The sequence below is a fragment of the Spodoptera frugiperda genome, chromosome 25, assembly GCF_023101765.2.
Source record: "Spodoptera frugiperda isolate SF20-4 chromosome 25, AGI-APGP_CSIRO_Sfru_2.0, whole genome shotgun sequence".
Classification (NCBI taxonomy): Eukaryota; Metazoa; Arthropoda; class Insecta; order Lepidoptera; family Noctuidae; genus Spodoptera; species Spodoptera frugiperda.
The window spans coordinates 138,752-156,068 of record NC_064236.1 but is presented as its reverse complement, the minus strand read 5'-3'; the positions used below and the strand labels follow the sequence as shown (position 1 = coordinate 156,068).

The following is a 17,317-nucleotide window of genomic DNA, read 5'->3' as shown; positions in this document are numbered from 1 at the left end:
ATCGAGTTCGCTACGTACAGGGGACCAGGGGTGGTATCAATTAAATCACACACACACACACACACACACAAAAACAAGCTGATGCAAAGGGGAGACCGTGTTAGGCATAATGTATGGCCTGTACAGGCAGGAGGTGTGTAACGTACATCATGTGTCAATTACGTATGGGAAATTTATAAACAAATAATAATAAATGATTATTGATTATTAGAAAAAAAACCGGCCAAGTGGCGAGTCGGACTCGCCCATGAAGGGTTCCGTAGCAGCAAGTAGATGACATAATATAAGTCATAAAATAACTTGGTTTTACATAGAGTTTGTATGAAAGATAAAGTTATATTTGCGTTTTTTTTTAATAATAATATCTTGTTCTAACGAATTTTCGTTGAAAGTTTCCATTGAAATCTATATATTTTTAGTTTTCTCACTCCCTTATTTTAAAAGTTAGTAGGTAGGGGGTGGCAATCATTTTTCCACTTTGGAAGCGTCTATCTTTCAAACAATTGATTTTAACGAAAATCGTTTTAAAAACCTTAATGTCTTTTTTTAAAGTTCTATTCATAGACACCCATCACGGATCGGTTAGGTTAGTATGAAGGGGGGCAGCCTTTCATTTTTAAATTTATTTATTTTTAATTCGAATAGCGGTTACCAGAATACCCTACAAAGTTTCCACTATGTAGGGCCAACAGTTTCGGAAATAAATGATTGTGACATACGGACGGACGGACGGACAGACAGACATGACGAATCTATAAGGGTTTCGTTTTTTGCCATTTGGCTACGGAACTCTAAAAACGGGGGCATTGTGGCCACGTCTGGCGTACAGTTTGCGTCAAATATTTATTGGGCCGAGGCCCCATTTATAGGGAAGGCCGGACGCCAAACAAGCCGATGGATCACCTGATACGGTAAGCAATCAGCTCCGCTCATGGGCACCTGCAGCACCTGCACACTTACTTGACGATAGAGGTGTAGGGATATTGGAGAGAGGAGGAATTGGGCCTCCGGGAAACTCACTATCCCGGCGAAACAAAGCTTCGGTTGTACCGAACATACTTCGACTCTCCCATACTTAAAATGAATCTACTGCTCTATAATTGTTAAACATTATTTGTCAGATGTAATTATTATTGTTGCGGGTGCAGCATTGTCGTCCTTCATCACCAGTTCGATGCTCAGTGTGCTAGAACAGGGTATGGTGGACTACACCCTGCTGTTCTTGTTTGTTTGGTCTGTACTCACACCGCTCCGTGGTTGAATAATTGCGTTGTCCGAAATAAAAAAAAACAAATATATCCAATCGGGAACTCGGTTCGACATGCGAAACAAATTCGGTGCCGAACATTTCAAATCAAACTTTAACAAAATCCAATAGAAGCACATAGGTACATACGTACAACTATTGATGTTGTTGATTCCAACATTCCGTAGCCAAAAAAATAGCGGTGTCCACCTGATAGTCAGTGCAAACGTATAGTATATATTTTCAGTAATTTAAATAGAGGTTTATTTCCTTGTCCTATCAATTTGTGTAAGAATAGGAAAACACCGTCGCCGACACGACCTCGTAGAATTGTAATTAATTGTACGGTGTATTTTATTTTGTTTTCCAATTAAATCAGGGCTGTCATTAAAAGAGCTCATGCTGACTGTTGCGTCATTAATTTGTACAATCGACCAGTTTGAAGCGTAGCCCACTACAACCTGATTCTTGCGGATCAGATATTTAATTGCAATTAGGCCAACAACCGCGTGAACATACTTTTGTACGGTAACCTGCTATGTTATGTGTCAAGGAATTACACAGAAAGCTATGTGTTACATGTTTGTGTTGTAAGTGTGTTCTCTATTGTCGTAGAAATTATTCAGATAACATGAAAAATTGCAGCTCAACATTGTTTGTTATGAATGTCTTCCTTTTAGTTACGTCTCCGTCGAAGTGAGCGCGTATAAGTGTCGCATGACATTATATTGCAACTCGGTGCTACAATATAATAATTTTCCTATAACATTAATGCGCAGAAATAATTTCGTTTTTCTCAGAATAATATGTATTTTATCATGTTTGTGGAACAGACGTAAACACATCAAATAGTAGGTAATAAACTATAATTTCCAAATATAAGCAGACAATACATTTCCACTTTGCTTCCAATAGTTGTGATCCAATAAAGTTGTCTCAGTGGATCCGAGGCCTGATGCAAATGTTGGAACCTTTTCAACGGGCAATTTTATGTAGTCTGACGGCTGACGGGTTGCCAGGCAACACTTGCCATTGGTCCATTCAAATCTAATTCTAATACTCGTATGCCGTATCAATAGGATCCCAGAGTACGAGGTTCGAGATTTAAACGCGTGAGTAGTTTATAATTCGCTCATCACGATATAATGCACCACTTGGAAGGGATACATTCATGTACAGTTTTAAATATAAACACATTTAGTAAAGAATATTGTTCGCATGTAAAGTAAGGGTAAAGTTCCTGACTTGTTAATTAGCTACACAATGTTCTTCACTTGACAGTGGCATCCTGATCGGGATTCCTGTAAAGAGACGCCTTCCGAAAGTTTTAATAACTTATACGGAGTTTATAATTAATCGAGAAGCAAAGACTGTGCGTCGGAAATAATGTTACGTACATATCCGTATATCCTCGACGGTCGGAGATAGGAAGTTCGTTACATTGCGGTTCAAACGTCCCCGTAACGTCATTAGCATGGGTACGTGGTACCCGCATGTTGTAACGCCGTGAATTAATGTGTACGTGACACATGCGACTTCCTGTGTCGTCGTGTACATCCACTCTGTGACTGATGTACTTCAGTGCTGGTGAAACTTCCAAGGCTTTCATGTTTATTAAACTACTTGTACTAAAGCCTCATTACAGTTTACACTACGCTAAACATTCACTCAGAAATTAATTACAACAGAATAGCAATCGTGCTTACCCATTCTGGAAGCTGTCTCACTTGAAGTGTCGACACACGCTTTTGTTGCCATTCGAGTAGTTAATGTGCCTCTTTGTTCTTTGCATTGCATCGCATCACTGAAACATTTCTGTAGACACAGTGCAAATTAATTTATCAACTAAGGTAATAAATTATTAACTTCATTACATACAGATTTTGTCTGGGTGAAGGTGTATAGCTGTGGATTGTACATCACTCGTTTCGTGCAACTTAAAACGTACCAGAACAAGAAATGAAATTTATTAATAATAATTTCCGCAAGCATGCATCAACTGGCTCCATTTCTCTACCTTCCACACACAAAGCTAAAAACGAAGCCATTTCTTTTAATGTAATGCAAATAAGTGGAGGACTAAGGGGGAGGCCTTTGTTCAGCAGTGGACGTCTCTCGGCTGATGATGATGAATGCAAATGCCATATTAGTAAATACTGATTAAACGACTGGGTTCCGATTATACCGACTCCTGACCAACGGTTGAAACTTTATGCTTATCGGAAACAAAAGTCATGAATGACTTGTGCCATTGTTGTGCCTTTAGGCTATTGTGTAATGTTAGTTAATGCTTCTGTCTCTGCACATTTTCCTCTGTAAAGTTTAAATCTTCTTAAGGCCGCCTAATTAGTCTAGCCTAGTTCAATCAATTTGTACACTAAGATCCATTAGGTAATTTCTACTATTAGCGAATCATATGAGTAAATATTTATTTCTGCTGCTTCAGTTATCTGCGTCTGTCCAAAACCGATAACATTCCGTACGTGTGTCGTGTTGCAATCCATCAATGCTATTTGGTAGAGTAAATCGATAGAATTCGCCATTAATCAATTAGCAGCCATTAAGTGAGTGGCCCCGTCCAGTTCACTGAATGGCTGCGGATTAGATGATGCATTAGACTGGCCACTGCAGGCACCACCCTCATTAAAGCACTGCCATACAATAGTCGCGCAACCGTAGTGTCTGCAGTGATACGTCAATTCAGTTTGGTCGCCGACAACCAGTGAATTCCTCGGCCAAGTGGTGACCAGGTGGAATTACCTCCGGATATAGGATACGTATTGTTTGGTGACGCGACCATGATGTTGTCGCAATGAAATATGCCTCAGAAATGTGCGATGTTCGCAGGTACCTTGGTTACTTGAGAACTATCCGTCTGGTAACGCTTTGACATGGGCAGGAGACTCCTTTGTACATTGTTTTGCATACAATGCTGCCATTAATCAATAAATCTTAGCTAATTGGGAGCCGAATTTGGCAACGTGCCCTTGCAAATTGTACAATACAATCTCTTGAGGAATAGGATCTTAGAAAGTAAGACATAAACATTTTCTTTTATAATTTATAATTGTTTCATATCGGTACATTAGGTAGGTACCTATGTATTAAGCTTTCATTATATGATGTGTAGATGGAGCCTCACCTTAAAACTGGCGACGGAAATGTGCGTGCAGCTTATGATGTGCATAAATAATACATTACACACATAGCAAAAAAAACAATCCAATAAATTAAAATTATAAAATTATTCTTATATTTTATTTTTAATCACAGGAAAAATGATAACATGAATAAAATTGGACGCCGATAGGTTACATCTAAAATATAAACATTTAATTACTTCTCGATCGATAAGTAATCTGTTTACTAAGTACTTTTTAAATGTACCGTAAAACATGGCAACTTTACCATATTTTGGAACAAAAATCGAAATATATTTTTAACCATAAGACGCATAGAAACCAAAACTATATATTTAGAATTGTAGTCTATCTGGCTCACTTTACCGTAATCGTCATTATATACAAACGCTTACTTTAGCCGTAGTAAAGAAAAAACAACATGGGTAAAGATACCAAATTTTTGGCAACTTTACCTACGCGCCGTATTCATCGTGTATTGCATATTAAAGAGTTGTTGAGGTACAGAGGGCTTCATCTAGGACCTCTTCGTATTATAATGCAAACAATATGAGGAAATCTATAAAGATAACGGCTACACAGACGTTTGGGAAAGTTGCCACGGGTTTCATCGTAATTTACATACAAATAATTTGTTACGCTCGGGGTTGTCAAAAAATGAGAATTATTTTTATGACATGTATATTTAAAAAAAATATATAAACCTTAAACCTAAAGTAAAAAAAAGCATAAATATCTGACATAAATATTGTTCCCTTTTAAACTAAATTAAGTTCTAAAATTTTAAGTATTTATGTTTAAAATTGTAAAAAAAGGCTACAAAATAATGTTTAATCTTATGACTTTTTAATTTTTTGACTTCACTATCTCCATAGCTAATTTTACCATTACTTTCGTATACTTTTTATATTGTCTAACTCCGAGTTATCTGCGGTTTTGTTTCATGTGAGCCATTTTGGCTCTAAAACAAAAGGTATTATTAAATACATTATAACTTATCATCCAGGATATTCACTATTATGCTGGGAAATTTAGGTATTCGAAAATGGTTACATACACACAAACAAGGAAAAAAACATTTATTGCCAACCCTAACTGTCGGTAAAGTTGCCACAAAGCAGGCCGTGGCAACTTTACCTAACCTGTGTCAACATTACCGAAGCGATTATTTATCAATAAATTAAAGAAAAAGCAATTGCTGACATTACAACAGTAATCCCAACTATATTATACATACAAGATCAAAATTTCACTCACCTGTGACAAATAATTTAGGCTCTGTGAGCACAATTTAGGAACTACTAACTTTTAGCACATTTTCACGCACTACACTGTAACGGCCATTACTGGCATAATAGCAGTCTTACGTGTACGCAAAATATAGTAAATATTTCCATTTAAAGTCTAAAAAATACTACTATTACCAAACAGAATTCTAGTGGGTAGATTTTTAGATAAATGAGTTTATACCGAATACCTATAGTATGGTAAAGTTGCCAAGGGTCTGGTAAAGTTGCCATAGTTTACCGGTAATTTCTAATTTAATGAAGCATGTTGTCATTTATACCATGTAGGCACTTGTTTTGTTTACATGCTTGTTTTATAGCGCGCATGACGCGTGGTGACGCCTAGGCGACACGATTGGTACTAATTGACGGGTTGAGTGCAAGATGCATTCAGTGAAGAGTTGAGTGCAAATTATTGAAACGTTTTTCATGACCTGGTACTCCATCTAGAATGTAGACATATTAAGTTGGTGCTCGTGGCGCTGCGAGCCTTGCGCTGTTTCCTACAAATGAACATTCCTTGAAGTTATGTCTGTTTGTGTAAACGCTATGAGTGGGGATAGCGGCATTGTTCAGCTCCTGTCGTTGAAAATTCTTAAAACCGTTGCAAGCAATATATTGAGGGATATCCATCCACTTCCATTATTACGTAGTTATTGAAAGAAGTATCTGTCTTATTATATATGTTCATTAACTTGCACGGGACCACAGGGTCCCGGACCTTTGGAAGGCATACGAGGAGCCGAAGCCAACTCGCAGAGGCCCGTTGAACAATTTAAATCTAAATGTAATGGGACATCAGCCGGCGATTATCCCTGTATGCACTATGGAAGTACACCAAAGGACAATCCCCGGTTGATGAAGGACTATTGTGAGATATGATAAAAAGAAATTATAGGGATAGGGGTGTGGGTGGCTGTGGAATAGTTAACCGGTTAACTATGGGGACTATGGCCCCTGCTCCTGACCAATATTGAAAAATACGGATAAACATGCAGGGGGTGACTCGCAAACTCAATTAATGGGCCCCCGGAAAAGGCCGCTAGCATGTAGCGCAAGGGGGCAACAAACGTTGAGCTGCTTGAGGAAGGAGTGGCATCCCACGGCTATCAGAGCAATCCCGGAAGTACGGTCAAGACCCCTACCAGCGTCTTACTGGGATACGTCCTTGCCCTAAGTGGAGCTGAAGGCAACTCCACTCTTGCGAATCTACACACAAACCAGCCGATTAAGGCAAGAGTGAGGCAGGAGAGGCCGCTCCGGATAGTCACGAGTACAAACCGGAGTTACGAAATAGGGCCTCTCCCGGGAGTCAAGTCCGTGGGGTCGCCACTGCCCAACAGCTTGCCACAAGCTGCCTTGCGGACGTATCTGTCTTATTATGATTATTAGCATGTTACACTGTCGTTCATTGTTTACGAGTTGATTTAATGTGCAGCAAACAAAGGACGTAGTTATCTCTGCTTATCTCTATGACTGGCTCGGCAAGACTTGTTTAACCAATTACACAATTACTTTTCTACAGCAATATGTGGAACATGACGTCTTTGGAGTGGGTTGGAAACTAGTAAGTAGGTATGTTCCCAGTTTCTGATTCAATGTTTGCGTCATAAAGCTCTTTAAAAATTATGTATGGTTTGTTTCGCCGCATTGTTAACTCAGTTCATTTCTGCAGCAAATAATGATCTACGACTGTTATTCAACAAATATGTGAACACTGATTCAATTTTGCAAAGCCAAATAAATTTTCCTTTAGTTATTGAAACTAAAACCAATACGCGTGTTGCAAACATTATTGTGATTTATTTACTTGGTGTTCGTAAACACAGCGCTCCAATACGTTCCTTATCAAAATAAAATGTATTTTGCGACAGCACGATTAAATCGAAGCAATATTGTCAATGCGGAATACTATTAATAAAATTGTAGCATCAAAATATTGTCACACAACACTGCGCCGACCCAATGTTATTACAAAATATGCATATCACGTATTGTGAATATGTGACTGTCAACAAACATTGCTTTAAATATTTTCCAAGTCGCCGCCCATTAAATGTTTGGCCTCACTTACAACTTCGAACCCGATGCAATCAAGACTGACGAGTACTGACCAGTATTGGCTTTCAGTCAGTCAGACAAACATACAGACTGGCACACAGTGCCATAACAATGTGTCAACAGGAGCTCGGCGGCGGCCGTGTGGCGGTTACCTTGGTTCCGCGATGTCAGGCCGGTGTGTACAGTGTTGTGGGAGAGCCGCGCGACAGAAACACTACGCCTAATAGCACTTCAGTCATGGTGTTTGTCTTGGCTTACCGTCACCACCGGAGTTCAGCCCTACCTGCGCACTACGCACAAACACAGATCGAACTGTCTGCGAGTGTAATGTGATTTGATCTAGTTATAATACAAACTTGGGTGGCTCAGCGGAGGCGTATCATGAGGCTTTGCGGTCGCTCAAAACAAATGGAGCAACAATCATTTTATATCGAGTTTCACATCAGAATGCAAATTGATTTAAACGGCTCTCCTTTCTCATCTACGAAATCACTTATAAGAACATTATTTACAGGCAACAACACTTTGATTTTTGGAATAAGGCTTACCAAGGTTAAACGATGTATCAGTCATTTTATGTTCGGCGTCGTACACAATTGTAAACACACAGCCGGTGATAAAGATGTCTTATTAACGTTCTACTCTGCGATATATTTTGTTTTTTATTCAATTGCTGTAGTACTATCTAGTATACCTTTATACCAACGTACGGCAGTGGGGCTCTAGTGGTTTCACTTCAAATTCAAAAGACTTTTATGTGAGTCGAGATCATCAATCGTATTGATTCGATTCAACACACTAATTACAAGAGGGCGCGCCAGAGGAGGGTTTATGCCTCTACGCTATTGACTTGATGCTACATCCGACGAGCCGATTTAATTATATTCAATGTTAATGTGTAATTTAAATATTTATTTTTGTAATTATTGTGCCTCCTTAATGATATCCAAATACATAATGATTTAATTGACTGGATGATATTGTTTTTGTAAGTAGTTAAGTATATTTTTATTTATAATTTTTCGTAAATAATGGTTTTATAAATTGTTTTGCTTTTATTATGTTGTTCAATAAATTATTCACCATTATTGTTACTTCAGCGCAACCAAAGTAAAATTGCTGCTGGCGCATTACTTTATACTAGAAGCAAACATGAATTACCAATAGCGTATTGAATAGTGAATCTAAAATATCGAGACACTAGCATTAACCCGAGGCGTTCAAACAAAACAAAACGCTCTTACAATATACGCTCCCACCGGCAAAACGATGTCGATGTAAAATCATTGATTTCGATTACCATCATATTAGGCACTTGAACCCCACACAAAATGTAAAGCGACCACTTCCGAGCTATCTTACAGTCGGTAACTCCTGGCAGCCGGGCCAGAGCACCAGGACCAGGTATTCTCAGGTGTTTCGAATTTGCCATTATTTTTAATGCCTTGATTAACAGAAGATAAGCCTCAAATTTTATTGGAACATAAAAATAACACTATTTTAAATTACAGACATCATAATTTTCAGATTAAAATTAGTGTTCAATTTAACTCATAAGCTGTGGTCGCGCTGTTTCCAAACTACCCAACTAACGTATAAACGTGCATGGTAAATAATTCTCATTTTACTCTTAAAATCATTTATTTAGTAGATATTTCCCCTCTGGTAGATAAAATATAAACACTAATACGATTCCTACCTGTCATAGCCGCAGTTCGAGCAAAAATATCATCTAAATTCGATAAAATATGTCCAGCTTCTGGTTCTGATAAAAATCTGTATCTACTCGAATTATTATCATTCGAGCTCCGAATTGTTATTTTGCATGTTCTTCTAAGTTGTATTCACTGAAATTCCAATTTCACTATTTTGTAACACAACGAAACGGTTCGTTAGCGACGTCGATCACAGTTTCACAACTGATGATGTTCGACGTACTTTTATTTAGTGTTGCCATAGTTTTGAATATTGTTACTTCCAAACATTGTTTTCGTGCATAAATCGACAAACGGTAGGTACACAAGCGGAGTATCAAGTCGGTTAATGACATAGTCATATTAAAACTTGTATGATTTATGTATTGGTCGGTTTATCCACATTCGGAATCAGTAGCAGGTAGTCGGTCCTCGGCCACCAAGTAGTAGCCTATTTCCATTTATCGTTGTTAAATCATAAGTTGCACATATTAAATCATGGTGATGCAGCAAGTTGCGAACATCTTGACTATACTATATAGTAGGATACTTTGTTGTGAGGTCCGTCTTTTAGATTAAAATTTTGTATCTGTTTGAAAGTTGCTGCTGCAAACGAATAGCGGCATCGAAAAATAACGAGTTTAATAGTTTTCCTAATCTAACTGGCCGATTAAATACAAGATGAACCCACACGCTATGAACGAAGATTCAAGAGGAGCATATTCATTATACTTAAACCTTTCCAGAGACGGCTAGGCAGTACTAGACATACGTAATGACTAATATCAGTATCAATAATGGAAGCTGTGGTCAACTTTATAATTATAAATCAAAAGTGGTCATCCTGTCTGTCAATTCCCCAATCCGTTAATGAAAGCTATTGACTGAAATGTTGAATACTTGATGTCGCACTGGGTGAAGTAGCCAACCCCGGCCGTTGACCCTGGGCCGCAGCTTGCGTGGCGGATTATCGGACAACACGTACACCTCAAATTAGGCTATTGTCCGACGACAGCATGCAATGCAACGTGCCCACACTGCCCACCCCCACCGTATGTATAACCAAACTGAAACAAACCGCTAAAGGACCAAAGGAGACGGAGCAACTGAAACACTAATATTAGTATTCGACCTTATGTAAGTTTCAACTCATATTACAATTACGGTACTAAAACTCATAATCTGCCATAAAAGCGGGAATTAATATTAGAACCAGGATTTACTACCTAAATCATTGACATGACACGAATTATATCGAAAAAGTAATTACACAGTGCTGAATACTGATATTAGTTCTTGAAAACCCAAAGTATTTCCTTCCGTTGAACAAAAAAAAAAGAATCACGCAGATCGGACAGTAAACCTCGGCGTACACCTCGGTCCTCGGTATACGAACGTAATCTGTGTACATACATAAAAATATATGGACCGAATTGACAGCCTTTTCCTTTTTGGGAAGTGGGTTAAAAATATTCCTGATATGTTTTCGTTTCCTTTGAAGTGTCCGTTTTATTTCAAAAGACATAAGCCTGTCTACGTATCTTGGGAGTATTAGTAATATTACAAATATTTATGTAACGAAAGTTTTTGAGTTAGTGTCGTTGTGTTTGTTTGGTACTCAACCACGTCAACGGCTGAAGAGATCGGGATACAATTCGTAACAGCGGTGCAGTATGGTCTGGGATAACTCAAAGGGTGTTTTGTCCAACTGGCAGAAACTAATACAATGGTTAAATTGTCTGAAATGTTGCTGTACCTTATTATTTATGTATTTTTGTAAAATAACTAATGTGATGGTTATAACGATTTGTATTCTCCTGAACTCTCGGTAAAAGGTACATTACGAATGTTAATATTTTATAGGAATCCGTAAGAAAGTAACTGCCAGTGGGCACGGCGCGGACAATCCACGCGACGCGCACTGTTTGCCTCTATCGCACACACATCTATCGTACACAAACTAATTAGAATTGTATACATTATTTCGGGAAATATTATTTTATTCGTGTCACACACTCAGACCCGACGCAATTTACCAATGTTATTTGTTTCGTATACAGTTAGTAATTTATTTATACGGTACGGCGTGGCATGACAAAGGATTTTATTAATCAAATAATTTTCAATCTTATTTCAAAGACTTTTTTTTAGTTCATATTACATAATTTCGGTACCTTATACCTAGCATGGTGTCGCGGCGTGATCATGGCGTTGCACAGCACGGGTAGCCGCAGCACGCCATGGCGTCCAGCGAGCCGGATGGTCACTTCATGTACACCTCATACTGCTATGGATTCACAATCTGCGTGCGTGATAGCTTGATGAAAGCTTACAGCAACTTACTGAATGGATCGTCTCCGGTTTATTACCTGTTACTCTGCCAGCCCCTTCACTTAGCATAGGATCTTTGAACTTCTATATAAGAATCCCAGTAACTGCTTCATCTGTTCAGTATTACATCGAAATTTAATATTTCTAATGGAAATTGCAATTTCTACCTTCAATTGGACTAAGGAGCTTTTAAAAATACGTCAAATACATCTTGAGGAAATTTTGTAGTTAACTCCGGAATGTCAATAAACCTGAAATCAAACAAATTAAAAAAGCAAAGCAACTTGCGGCGCTCCGCGGCAGCAGGTGCACCGACAGCAAATTAAAATTGAAGCTTTCCGAGTCCTGTACAAAACATGGTTTTATATTAGGAAAATATTACTTTACTTACTACATTTTTTGCTTATCGTTGGCTTCTTTGACGTTGCTGCAGAAATTGCGTTTTCGAATGCAACACCAAAGTTACATTACCTGTGCAGCTGTGCATATAGCACACGATAGGGAGATGCTTACTGCAAATGGAACTTTGAAAGGGTATACGAGTGTGGCTGCACACATTGACGTCTGTCGGCGGGCGGCGATGGATGTGCTGTGTAAGTGCAGTGTGCGGTGTGCATGCTGAACAACACTGCAGCGGCATTACGCGTGCGGTAATCAAGTTACATTGACAAGACGCCGCGCGCCGTCGGGGCTCTAGTAAACCGTGCGCCCACGGCCCTGTACTCTGGGGTATACTACAGCTGATTCTAACGTTATTTCATTCAATACGCGATTAGGTATTACGCTGTTTCTTGTTTCTGAATTAGCGAACTTGAATAACCTGTCTATCTATAGATTTACTTACTACAGATACAATTTTAACACATTTTGTATGGAGTTTATGCCAAAATTGTATCTCTAGTCATCAAATCTGCAGATAGATAGGTTATTGAAATTGGCCGTAAATTAATACTTGTATACATATTACATTACACAACTGAGATTTATTTGAATAAATTCTATGTAAAAAGAATTTATAGACCAAGAAGAGTAGTAGTAGAGAGTAGTAGTGACTGTATGATAACAATGTTTGTGTGAGACTTACGACAACCGGGAAGGGAATATAAAAATGAACGAATATCTATATATTAATACGTAATGCAAAAACTTGGGACCCCTTTTTACGATAATTGCCCGGACGTAGGAGCATAAAATTAGGTACATTTAGTTTATGTGTAGGAGAAGTGCAGAACGCTAATATTTTTCAAAAATAATGCTTATAAAGTACATTAAATCAATAAATAAAACATTACACACACTACCATGCATAGAACATATCTGATCGTATTTGACAAAACATTAAAATCGACAGACATTGCGATGATATTCTCACGTCTCATATGAATAGAGTTTTCCTGTTCATGATGCGCCGGAATATATTAATTTGAATTTTACAAAACTAATAGCAATTCGTTAAATAAAAAATATCCTTGAACGTATGTTAAGTGGTATTGTAAATTAAATCGTATATGGTCGAATTTCGACCACTAGGCAATCACTAGTTAAAGTAATTGTCCGTTGGATAACTGTATTGTAGAGTAAGGTTGCACGCCGATCTATGCATTGTTAATAAACATTCGATGAACTCGACGCGTTGGAAACATCCCGCTCACTAAAGTTCCGAGTTCGTCTCGTGTAAACACAGCCTACCGATGCACCGACATTGTGCAATATATGTACATCATTATGTACGATGTTCGAGGGAAGTTTGTCATGTACCCTGCAACATTTAATCACAGACTTAAGGCTTCGCTTGCGTACACATCGTTTTCCAATAGGTACTGTACATATACTCGAACTCGTAGCTAATGCCAATGTGAATACTCACTTACAATTTGTTTTCATCTACTTCTACGTTGACCAGCAAAGTGAACGTCAAATTACTGTCAATAACAAAATTCAGGGAAAAGTCAAATTTTGGCGGAGAATTTGGGTTCACCGATAAATTATCGAAAAATAATATGGAACCTATAAAACCAATATTAATAACATACAATTAAAATACTATTGTCCCTGAAAGCTGCACCACATGACTAATGAAGCTCCTCCTACACATTGCTGTGAAACTGTGCGTATACACATGCCTACATGTGATGGTTGATAAAACGTGATTCTTACGGGCATCGCACACTAACCGGCACGACGGCTTATCTTATCTTAGCTATGGCACAAGTGAGTGGACAGACACTCAAGAACAGACAAAATACAAGTTGGCGTTACGACATCGTTTGTCCAAAACCTTGCACTAGGGACATGTCAATATTGATACCTATTGAATTGGATTGGTGAAAACACTGATGACTGTTGACGAAGCGAAAGAGGTATGTAAGATTCGAAGCAATTAAGCGTTCCATTGTCTCTGCCTACCCCCATGGGAGACAGACGTGAGGTTATGTATGTAAATAGTAAACTGTTTAAAATCTGATCAACACATCCACCTCCTCCTTCTCTTTACTTATTAAAGTCATAATGGAGTGCAGGTGCAACCACGTGTACCTTTAACACGATTTTTCTCTCTGTTTCAGGTAAGTCCAAAGTCCAGTGGACGTAATGGTTACGACATGTGCAATTATTCCTGCGCGTAAGTACTTTTTGGTTTAAACAGTGGTGTGGTGGATACTACAGCAGAAGGAACTACCAAACCGACAATACAAGCCCTTTGTATGCAAAATGTTGGCGAATTTTGAATATTTTAACAATTCAACATCACAACACATTGAAATATACCGTTATCTTGATAAACCATCCGTGAACAGAACCTAAGCTATATTTTGTCCGTCAGTCTGCTGTACGCTTCCATAGGCGCTGATATAATGAAACGTTTCACTTACATCGACACCCGATGAAACCTGCAGAACTACCACCGGCTGTAGGATGCTTACTTCCTTACATTCCTATTCCCCGATAGTATACGCGACGCGGCGCCAATTAAACTCACCTTTCCGCCTGCTATTTTAATTTACATACCGAGCTTTGTTCCTATTTAATTAAGCCCGGTACATACATATACAGTTTACTCTTTTAATGAACTTTGCCAAAAACCACATGTAACGTTTTCAATTTAGGTAAACTTGCTTTCCATTTCCCTACAATGTATTCTAAAACACACCTGCGAACCGTTTGCTCAACTTGTCAATGGCGTGTATTTATTTCCTGCAACCTAAACACAATTTGCGTGGAACCGTGTGTTTCTATTCCACTATTTAGTTTCACGTTAAAATCTATTGAAACATTTAATGACACCATTTAAAACATTTCATAAATAAGTTGACGTACTGCAGTGGGTACCCGCCGCACAGTGGGCTGGGATTACAAAGTTTGGACTTAAGAAATGAAATGTATATTTTTGGTATCTAGGTATTATTTATAAACTTTTATCATCAGGAACTTTTTTTTATTTAACTAGTAGTTTGAGAGATATAGCCATTTGTATTTTGAATGAAAAAAAATTTTTTTTTTGTTTTATAATTCGCAGTCGTTTGTTTTACACATATTTCCGAGAATTTAGTGATAAGAGAGCACGTACACAACCACAAGTTATGACGTGTCGGAACGTGATTGGTGCATCAACATAGCACAAGATATTCAGTTGCATTCAAATCCACTTCAGTGTTCTATTATCCAACGTAAAAGACGTACTACCCCTACACATTATTCATTATTTGTGATAACCGCGTTTGTGAAGATGTTTCAAAATTTTGTGACAAACCTTGACCTCTTCGTTACCCTTAAAAACATTGACAGTGGTGGTAGTATAAAAATAGTGATGGTTTGTACAATGAGATAAGGTCCAAACTTGTAGACGAATTAAGTGATGAACATAAAAAGACCGTGAAATCAAATTGTGCAAAGTATTGTTTTAATTTAAATATAAGATGGCAAAAAGCTCATGGACTGTAAAGGGAGACAACAAGTGCATTATGGAAAACAGGTAGAAAAATATACAAGACGCGTTTAAAAATAGGATGGGACTTTTGATTGACGTTGTCAAACAAGGTCATGGCTCCACCAATGACGGAAACACCGCTAGAAGATTTTTTGCAAGCCCGAACGTGACTGCTGAAATAACTGGTATCAATGAGGACCTAATTAGGCGGTTTTCCATAATTTTAGTAGCAATTTCGTCGGGCTATCAGCTTGACACAGACAAATTTCACGAATATGCTCAAGCCATAATGCAACTGTATTTAAATTGTACAGCTGGTACTATATACCTTCAAGTGTTCATAAAGTTCTTATGTATGGTGCAGCTATCATTGAAAGTTTTGGTCTAATACCAATTGGACACTTATCTGAAGAAGCGGCCGAATCTAGAAATAAAGACTTTCGTAGGTACCGTCAAAACCATTCCAGGAAATGCAATAGAACATCTATAAATGAAGATATGTATTTTGAGCAGCTCTGATCCACTAATTTCAACAAAGGAAAATTTTGCATTCGTTAACGTAGATAGTCTTGACAGTGATTAAATTAAAACAATTACGTGTGATTTACTTGTAATAATTTGTGATTTTATAATTTATAGAATAATGTTAAATGTATTTGTATATTTTGTTTAAGATTTATGGTTATGAATATATATTTACGATTATTAATAATGCTTTTTATTTATTTTATTGATTCATGGTGGATGAGACCTAAAGGGGACACCACTATAAAAAAAAACTGGCCAAGTGCGAGTCGGACTCGCTCATGAAGGGTTCCGTAACAGCAAGTAGATGACATAATATAAAAGTTGTAAAATAACTTGGTTTTACATAGTGTTTGTATGAGCGACAAAGTTATATTTGCGGTTTTTGAAAATGTTTTATTTCTTAAAAACTAATAATGATATCTCGTTCAAACCAATTTTCTTTGTTAGTTTCCATTGAAATCTACAGCATATATTTTTTTCAGTTTTCTCACTCTCTTATTTTAAAAGTTAGAGGGGGGACACACATTTTTCCACTTTGGAAGCGTCTAACTTTCAAACGATTGATTTTGACGAAAAGTGGTTTTAGGAACCTTAATGTCTTTTTTAAAGACCTATCCATAGGCACCCATCACGGATACGTAAGCCGAAAAAAAAATTTTTTGAATCAGTTCCATGTATGGAGTGCCCCCCTTTAATTTTTAAATTTATTATTTTTTATTCAAAATTCTAATAGCGGTTACCGAAATACACCATCTTACAAAGTTTCAACTATGTAGGCCCAACAGTTTTGGAAATAAATGGCTGTGACATACGGACGGACGGACGGACAGACGGACAGACAGACAGACAGACAGACAGACACGACGAATTTATAAGGGTTCCGTTTTTTGCCATTTGGCTACGGAACCCTAAAAACGCGCCTAGTTCTTAACCTCTAGGGTGGTGTGGAATTAAGAACAAAAATTGAAATTGCGGCCAAATCGGGAAAAATCGTGACCCGAGCATAGGCGCTAAAATAGGACAAAAATACGTTTTATGCATGGGTGAAGTCAATTGTTTGAGAAAATTTGAGAATTCCGAGATTTGGATTGTTTTTTGTTTTGCTC

General features: G+C 37.8%; 1 protein-coding gene across 6 annotated transcripts in view; it reads left to right on the top strand.

Moving 5' to 3' along the window:
• Nucleotides 1-17,317, top strand: part of LOC118282267 (kalirin) — a 164,673-nt gene that overhangs the window by 95,822 nt on the left and 51,534 nt on the right. The window lies entirely within an intron of this gene.